The sequence below is a fragment of the Oryctolagus cuniculus genome, chromosome 6 (genome assembly GCF_964237555.1).
Source record: "Oryctolagus cuniculus chromosome 6, mOryCun1.1, whole genome shotgun sequence".
Lineage (NCBI taxonomy): Eukaryota > Metazoa > Chordata > Mammalia > Lagomorpha > Leporidae > Oryctolagus > Oryctolagus cuniculus.
The window spans coordinates 160,390,530-160,398,176 of NC_091437.1; the positions used below are offsets into that span (position 1 = coordinate 160,390,530).

The window sequence follows — 7,647 nt, forward strand, 5'->3', positions numbered from 1 at the left end:
CAAACAGCTTTCAAATAGGGGAAAAAAAAAAAAAGGGAGGAGGGGGTGAGCATTACAGGTCAGAGCTAGTGCCAGATCATTTCAAAGTGACTGAGTGACCGGTTGACTCCGCAACTAACGCCTGGCAAACGGTGGGGCATACACGCAGCGCGTTACGAAGCATGGAAAATTAAAGAGAAAAAGGTCCAGCAAAAGCACCGGCTATCCACAATCAACCAAGTCGTGGGCTGCTAAGTCTTCGCAGTCACTTCCAGGGACGCTCCCCACTGGTGGGTGGAACCGGGTCAACGCGATTCCTTAACCCGGGAAGTTCCAACGAAACTCCACTTTGATGGGCTCCAAAGCTTATTTCGAAAAGATGACTGCTCGGCCCGGCCAGTGCCTCGGCGTCCCCCTACTTTTTTTTTTTTTTCCCACGGAACGCGCACCCTGGCACCTGAAACTGCTCGAACGTTCCCTGGTTTCGGGGCTTCAGAGAGCTGTGTTTGTTATTCAAGTCCACAGGGCAATTTAATGCAGCGGCGAGTGTGTGAAAGATTAACCTATTTTCGGAACTAACGACAATTCAAGCAGTTCGCTCCCTCCTAAGTAACTTTTTTTTTTTTTTAAATCGTGCAGTACTAAAATAACCGTAAGCAACAAACACGAGCATTGGCATGGCAACGTGCGCGCAGCCTGCCCCGGGGTGGCCATCTCGGGTCCCCGTCCGGCCCGGCCCGACCCTCCCGGCCGCTCCTGCCCGGCTTCCCCCGAGTTCTGAGGTGAAAGCCGCCACTTTGCGCACGCCGCCTCGCTCCGCGGGCGGAGTTTCTCCCAACTGCCCGACAAACGCGCCCCGCAGCTTTCCCGCCGGCTCCCCTCGCTCCGCGGCCGCCTCGAGGGGCCCACCTGCCTCGCGCCGCCAGTCCCCACGCGCGCGGCCACCGCCAACTCCGGGCCGACCCTGAGGGGCGGGGACGCCGAGCCCACCGCCCAGCGCCCGCCGCCGCCGCCCCCAGGACGCCCCCCAGAGGCCGTGGCCGCACGGCCTGTCAGCGCCCCCGGAAGGGGGTCGGGCGGAGCGCCCGCTGCCCTCGCCGCCCGCGCCGCACTCACCTGGCCCGGCTGCCGCCGAGGGGCCGGCCCGGGAGGGCCAGGGTCCGGCCGAGAGGCCAGCGGCCCGCCCTCCCCAGCCCCGCGCCCCGCCGGCGCGCGCCCGGAGCGGCTGGGGGAGGGGGTCGCGGGGACGCGCGAGCGCCGGGGCGAGGGGCGCGCGGGGGGCGGGGGCCGGAGGCGCGGCGGGAGCAGGGGCTCGACGGCGTCGGCGGAGAGCGAGCGGCCTCTCCGCCGCGTCCGACATGGCGCGGCAGCTCCCTCCGGTCTCTCTGCTCCCTCGCCTTTAGTTTGACCTTTCCCTCCAGTGTGTCTGAGGGAGAGCGGCCGTGCGCGCGCGAGTGCATGGCTCTGTGTGTATGTGCGCGCGCGCCCGCGGGGAAGGGGCCGGGTTCGCTCCCCGACGCCTGACGTCACTGCCATGGCAACGGCAGCCCCCGCCCTTCGCTTCCCGTTTCCTTTCCCCGCCCACTGTGCACGCTCCGGGGCCTCACGTGCTCACTCACACGCACGCACGCACGCTCGGAGAGCGCGCGCGCCCCGAGCGCTGCGGGCGTTGGGAGCCTCCTGCTCCCTCCCCTCTCTGCTCTGCCTCCCCAAATTCGGCCAATCCAATGAGGAGGAGCCGTGGGCGGGGTGGGCGGGGCGGGCGCGGCTGCTAGGGCGGCGTGAAAAATTTCCCAAGGCAGAGTGAAATCGCTTCCTGACGGACTGAGCATGCCCCATGGCGACAGCGGCGCGTAGGACGCAGAGTTTAGGGAGGCGGTCGGATAGTTGAGGGAGGGAAGCCCGGGTCCCATTTTAGGAGACGTGGGTCGGTCTGAGACTGGGACTGTGCCGTAGTCTGGCAGCCTGGGACTGGAATTGGGCCCCGCCTGTGTGACCGTGAGCACGGTGCTGGAAGCACTGGACGTCGCGAGTAAAATGGAGTTAGACCAGCCACGCTGGTTCTGAGGATCACGGGAGCGCGGAAGACGCTGATCACAGAGCCGTGTTTTACCAGCGGGAATAGAGGACTCCAAGAGAGTTAAACGCCTGGAGGGCAAGAAGTGGCGGAGACCCAGGCTAGAAGTGCAGTGCTCTCTGCCCATGCAGTCTTCCTCGGGCCGGAGAGAACAAAGCAGTCCAGGAAGACCCCTGTGCCACCTTTGGGCCACATCTTGGTCCCCATCCCGGTCCCCATCCCCACCGTTTAGAGCAATGGAGGCAAGGACCGGGCAGCGTCCTGCCGCTCGGAGGGCAGTGACTTAGTTCTGGATTTAACTGGCAGCAGGGTGGTGCTTGACTTAGTGGCCGTGGAGCCCTGAAATGTCGTCTAAAGTTTTGGTTAAAGTGGAAAGAAAGTAGGAGGCAGCTCCAGGTCCTCCCTGCACAATTTCTGAGCTGCTTACGGAGAGCTCAGTTACCCAACATTTACCTTCTGTCCACCGAGCAGGCAGGCAAGCCCGCAGGGAGCCCGTGACCTCAGGGCTGTGCAGACAGGCACCTTAAGATTCATAGTGGTGATCTCATCATTCCTCAAACCGGCTCCGCGCCCTTTCCTGTAATTTAGCTCTTAATCACTGACTGCCTCCCAGTGTTTGTTGAATGTTGGTAATGCTAGCCAACTCTAGGTTTGCTGTTCACTTTTTAAAAAGTGTGTGTCTGTCTCCCTGTCTTTAAGTTCCACCCTAAACCTGATCTGGGTGAAGAATTTCACCCAGTTTTCAAACGTGCCCTGTGGTTTCCTGCTTTAGTCCTGGGAATTACTCACGTGACCCTCGCAAGTTCTTGCCAAAATGCATTCTCTTCCAAAAAGTTCTTGCTGGAACTGTTCAGTTGGAATGAATTGGTTCGTTTTCCAGAGCATTCGAATATACTCACCTTTGGACAGTGTTCCTAACAGGCTTTGTGTTTATGCACATGTCACCTACACAGACTTCCTCTGAACATCCATGTGCGGCTGTGGTATATCACTATCCATTCCTGTAAGGCTTGATGCATTTATCTTCCCCTTCAGACACTTCAATGATTAGGAACCATGTCTAGCTCTACTTTGCACTCCCAGGGTCTTCCTGAGTACCATACCACTCAACTAGCAACTGAATGGCTGAATGGGCTATTTGCCTATTCTATAATGTTCTTAGAGGCACACTTTACCTTGTTTATATTTCGGAACCACAGACTTTATGGGAAGCTAAGCATTCCCAATAAATCTTGGACTACTATAAAACACACCAGAAAATAAACGGTCCCACTCACACAATGAAAGAGTTTGGCAGCAGTGTGAGATGCTGAGTAGAGTGAGAAGTAGAAGTCCAGTGAGGAACAGCTGCTACAGACCGAGATTTTCAGATGTGGGGGATAAGATAGGAGGCAAATTGCTCCCAAGTAAGAGCAGGAAATTATGCAGAGAGGAATCTTGAAATCAGTGTTTACTTACTCTGAACTGGTAGCATTTGTCCCTTTGTCTAATTCCACACGATAAAGCCCATGGTGTTCTGGTAACTACTACTTGCATTGTTCTCGCAATAGCTGGTTAACCCTTTACATGTGTGAGTCCTCACAAAATCTAATCTCAGTTCATATCAAGTTCTTGGCACTTCCATACGCCAGCAGCACAGCCCCAGAGCCACTCTCAGTTTACCCCTGTCTCCATGCTGTCAGTCTGAATCCCATAGTCTTCCTCCTAAACAACGGTGGCAGCCACCGCCTGCTTCTCCAGTCTCTTGATCACCGCCTACTGTGAACTTCCTAACTGGTCTTGCCTCACTTTCAGTTCATCCAGTCCAACTTCCCACACACCTCACACTCCAGAGACTCCTGAAAACTGAGAGGTGGAAAACTGAACATGTTTCCAACCTGCTTAAAAGTCTTCATGATGGCCGGCGCCGCGGCTCACTTGGCTAATCCTCTGCCTGCGGTGCCGGCACACCGGGTTCTAGTCCTGGTTGGGACGCCAGATTCTGTCCCGGTTGCTCCTCTTCCAGTCCAGCTCTCTGCTGTGGCCCAGGAGTGCAGTGGAGGATGGCCCAAGTGCTTGGGCCCTGCCACCTGCATGGGAGACCAGGAGGAAGCACCTGGCTCCTGGCTTCAGATTGGCACAGTGCACCGGCCGTAGCGGCCATTTGCGGGGTGAACTAACGGAAGGAAGGCCTTTCTCTCTCTCTCTCTCTCACTGTCTAACTCTGTAAAAAAAAAAAAAAAAAAGTCTTCATGATGATGGGGCTGGCACTGTGGTGTAGCGTGTAAGCTGTCGCCTGTGATATTGGCATCCCATGTGGGTGTCGGTTCAACTCCTGGCTGCTGCACTTCCCAATGCAGCTCCCTGCTGATGCACCTAGAAAAGCAGTGAAAGATGGTACAAGTATCTGGGCACCTGCCACCCATGTGGGAGACCTGGATCGAATTCCTGGCTCCTGAGATAGGCCTAGCCTAGCTCCTACTTTTGCAGCCATTTGGGGAGTGAACCAGTGGATGGAAGATTTCCTCTCTCTCCCCCCATCTCTCTCTCTCTCGCTCTCGCTTTCTAGCTCTTTCTTTTCTTTTAAGATTTATTTGAAAATCAGAGTTACACAGAGAAGGAGAGGCAGAGAGCAAGACAGATCTTCCATTTGTTAGTTCACTCCCCAATTGGCCACAACAGCAAGAGCTGTGCTGATTTGAAGCCAGGAGCGAGGATCCAGGAGCTTCCTCCAGATCTTTCCATGCGGGTGCAGGGGCCCAAGGACCTGGGCCATCTTCTACAGCTTTTCCAGGCCACAGCAGAGAGCTGGATTGGAAGTGGAGCAGCTGGGACTTGAACTGGTGCCCATATGGGATGCCAGCTCTGCATGCGGTGGCTTTACCTGCTATACCACAGTGCCGCCCCTGTAGCTCTTTCAAATAAATTTTTTTTTTAAAAAAAGTCTTCGTGGTGATTCCTTGCTCATTCAGAAAATAGGCCAAATTTCATCAATAGCTTTTTATGCTCTGTCTTCAACCATTTTCTTCAGACACATCCTCCACTACTTTTGCAAGAGTTGTTTCCCTCTACCAATGTCGTAAATTTGCAAATTTTGTATATACCCTGTTATCTGTGCATATAGATTGACCGACCTAGAATTCTCTGCTCTGGCCCTCTCTATCAGGGTAACTGCATGGGCCACACTGTATACCTCTGACAGCTCTTCTTACTCTGTTTTGTAAATGTTGTTTGTATTTTACTTACTTTTTTTTTTTTAAGATTTATTTATTTGAAAGGCAGAGTTAGAGAGAGAGAGAGAGAGAGAGAGAGAGAGAGACGGAGAGATCTTTCATGTGGTAGTTCACTCCCCAAATGGCCACAACAGCCAAGGCTGGGCCAGGCCAAAACCAAGAGCCAGAAGCTTCATTTGGGTCTCCCACATATGTGCAAGGGTACAAGTACTTGGGCCATCTTCTGCTGCTTTTCTAGGAGCTGGATCAGAAGTGGAGCAGCTGGGACTCCAACAGGCACCCATATGGGATGCTGGTGCCGGAGGCAGCTGCTTAACCCACCATGCAACAATGCCGGCCCCTGTTTATCTTTTCTTCTCCACTAGAAATTGAGCTACTTGAGGGCAGGGGCTTCAACCTTTCCTGTTCACGTATGTAACTCAAACACTGCCCGAGTTCCTGATAAGTACTCGACATTCAATAATTGTTTATTGAATGAATGAAATATTGTAAGCTGTGTAAAGCAAAAGAGCTATTATATTTCTTTGATGCTTCACAAAGCAGTACTCAGCAGTGGGTATTTAAAATAGCAACAAAGAAATGAAAGAGTAGTAATGTGATGTTAGAAACCCACCAGGGACAAAGTGATACTTTCCATTAATTAACTCAATTCCCAACCACCTTGTGCAGTCGACATTACTGTCCCCATTCTGCAGATGAAGAAACCAAAACTTCAGGAGGGGAAGTGACTGGGTCCAGGTCACACCTTTGGTTGTTGACCAAGCTGAGGTTTGATCACAAGTTCGTCTGATTTGGAAATAGACTACTGGATAAGATACTCTCCTGCTGCTGATGTGATGGTGGTGATGATGGGCATTTTGACCTTTTCCCATCGCCTGTGTTGTCATATCAAAGCTCCCACATTTTGTCAGACGAGTGTGCACTCTCTTGCGCCAAACAAGAAGAAATGTGATTGTATTACACACAATTAACATGTACAACTCAGGCTAAACATGGTGGGGAGGTTCAGATTCTCTTTTTTCAGAATAATTTATTATCTGTCATTGAAGTTAAAATAACTAAATCTTAGAACATATTTGTTGAGTATATAAGGATAAGGTATTTAAAATTGGCCTTGGTGATCTAAAGGACTCAGCTAAGGCTTTCTTGAGAAGCTAAAGAAAAAATGAAAAGATGGGAAGTTACAGTATCTCTTGGTATTTAAAAGGCAATCCTCAAAAAGTTGAGTTAAAAAAAGATCTGCTGTCTGTGAGTTTCTTTAAGTATCTTATTAGGAAAAGAGAAAGAACATTTAGTTCCTGTGTGGAGGGACTCTCTTGTTCTGGATTAGTGGCAGGCCCCTGAGCTAGGCAAAGTTAAAAGCACTCCCTTGACTGGAGGGCACTCTATGCTAACAGGCAAAGTCAACATCTTTACCAGAACACAAATGTGGAGAGAGAGATGAAGAATGAGAAAGAAGTGGGAATGTGGGTGAGTGAGATCCCACATTTATCCAGTTAGCTACCCCAGCTCCACCAGTCCTGGTGATGAACAAGGTGATGCAGATCTGCCCTCATTGCCTGTTAGCAGTGATAGGTTAAAATTTGGCCGCTCTATGCAAGTGATGCACTGCACACCCCTGGGGGAGCTATTTGTGTGGGGGTCTATGTGAATGACATCCTCTGGGTCTGTACATACCTCAACCTACATAAAGACACATAGCAGCCCTGATTAACAGGTACAAGGCACATCTCTACCTACTTTGGCAGTTTAAAATTATCATGATTATACCTTTGATAATACAAAAAATATTTATGGATACCCATCAATTGTCATCTCAAAAACTTAGTTTTATGGGTCAAAGTTATATCTAAAGGTTTATACTTATTTCTAAGTTCTTATTAGACAGATACCACTACCCTTTGTTTATTTATTATAAAAAATAACAGTAAGTGACTGCTAAGTTTCAGGAATGATTTAAAACTCTGCGGTCAACAAATGTATTGAGCACCAACTACAAATCTCAGTGGATCCTTTCAAAAATAAAAGCTTATGCTTTTCTTCAGTTCAAATCATTTTTTAATATGAAGGTATTCTACAACTCCTCTTTGTTTCATAGACACCCATCTACTAAAACCTTGAGATGACATTTGTTTCATCCATTTCAAACAATCTGACATAGTAGGATGCCCCAGTGAATATAAAGCTTTTATGTAAAATTTCTCCTCCTAGCTCTGTCTAAAGAGACACTGGAAAGTTGACTTTTTGTTGTTGTTGTTGTTGTTTTTTACAGGCGGAGTGGATAGTGAGAGAGAGAGACAGAGAGAAAGGTCTTCCTTTGCCATTGGTTCACCCTCCAATGGCCACCGCTGCCAGCGCGCTGTGGCCGGCGCACCGCAC

General features: G+C 50.9%; 1 long non-coding RNA gene across 50 annotated transcripts in view; it reads right to left on the reverse strand.

Moving 5' to 3' along the window:
- The window catches only part of LOC103348141 (sterile alpha motif domain-containing protein 1), a 115,549-nt gene extending 114,053 nt beyond the window's left edge, over positions 1-1,496 (reverse strand). For 12 of the 50 annotated variants that reach the window (XR_011389598.1, XR_011389599.1, XR_011389600.1 and 9 more), the window contains exon 1: positions 1,096-1,495. This is a non-coding gene — a long non-coding RNA (sterile alpha motif domain-containing protein 1). The other 38 variants (XR_007918871.2, XR_011389592.1, XR_007918868.2 and 35 more) reach the window with 15 other exon arrangements.
- Positions 1,497-7,647: the final 6,151 nt, after the last annotated feature.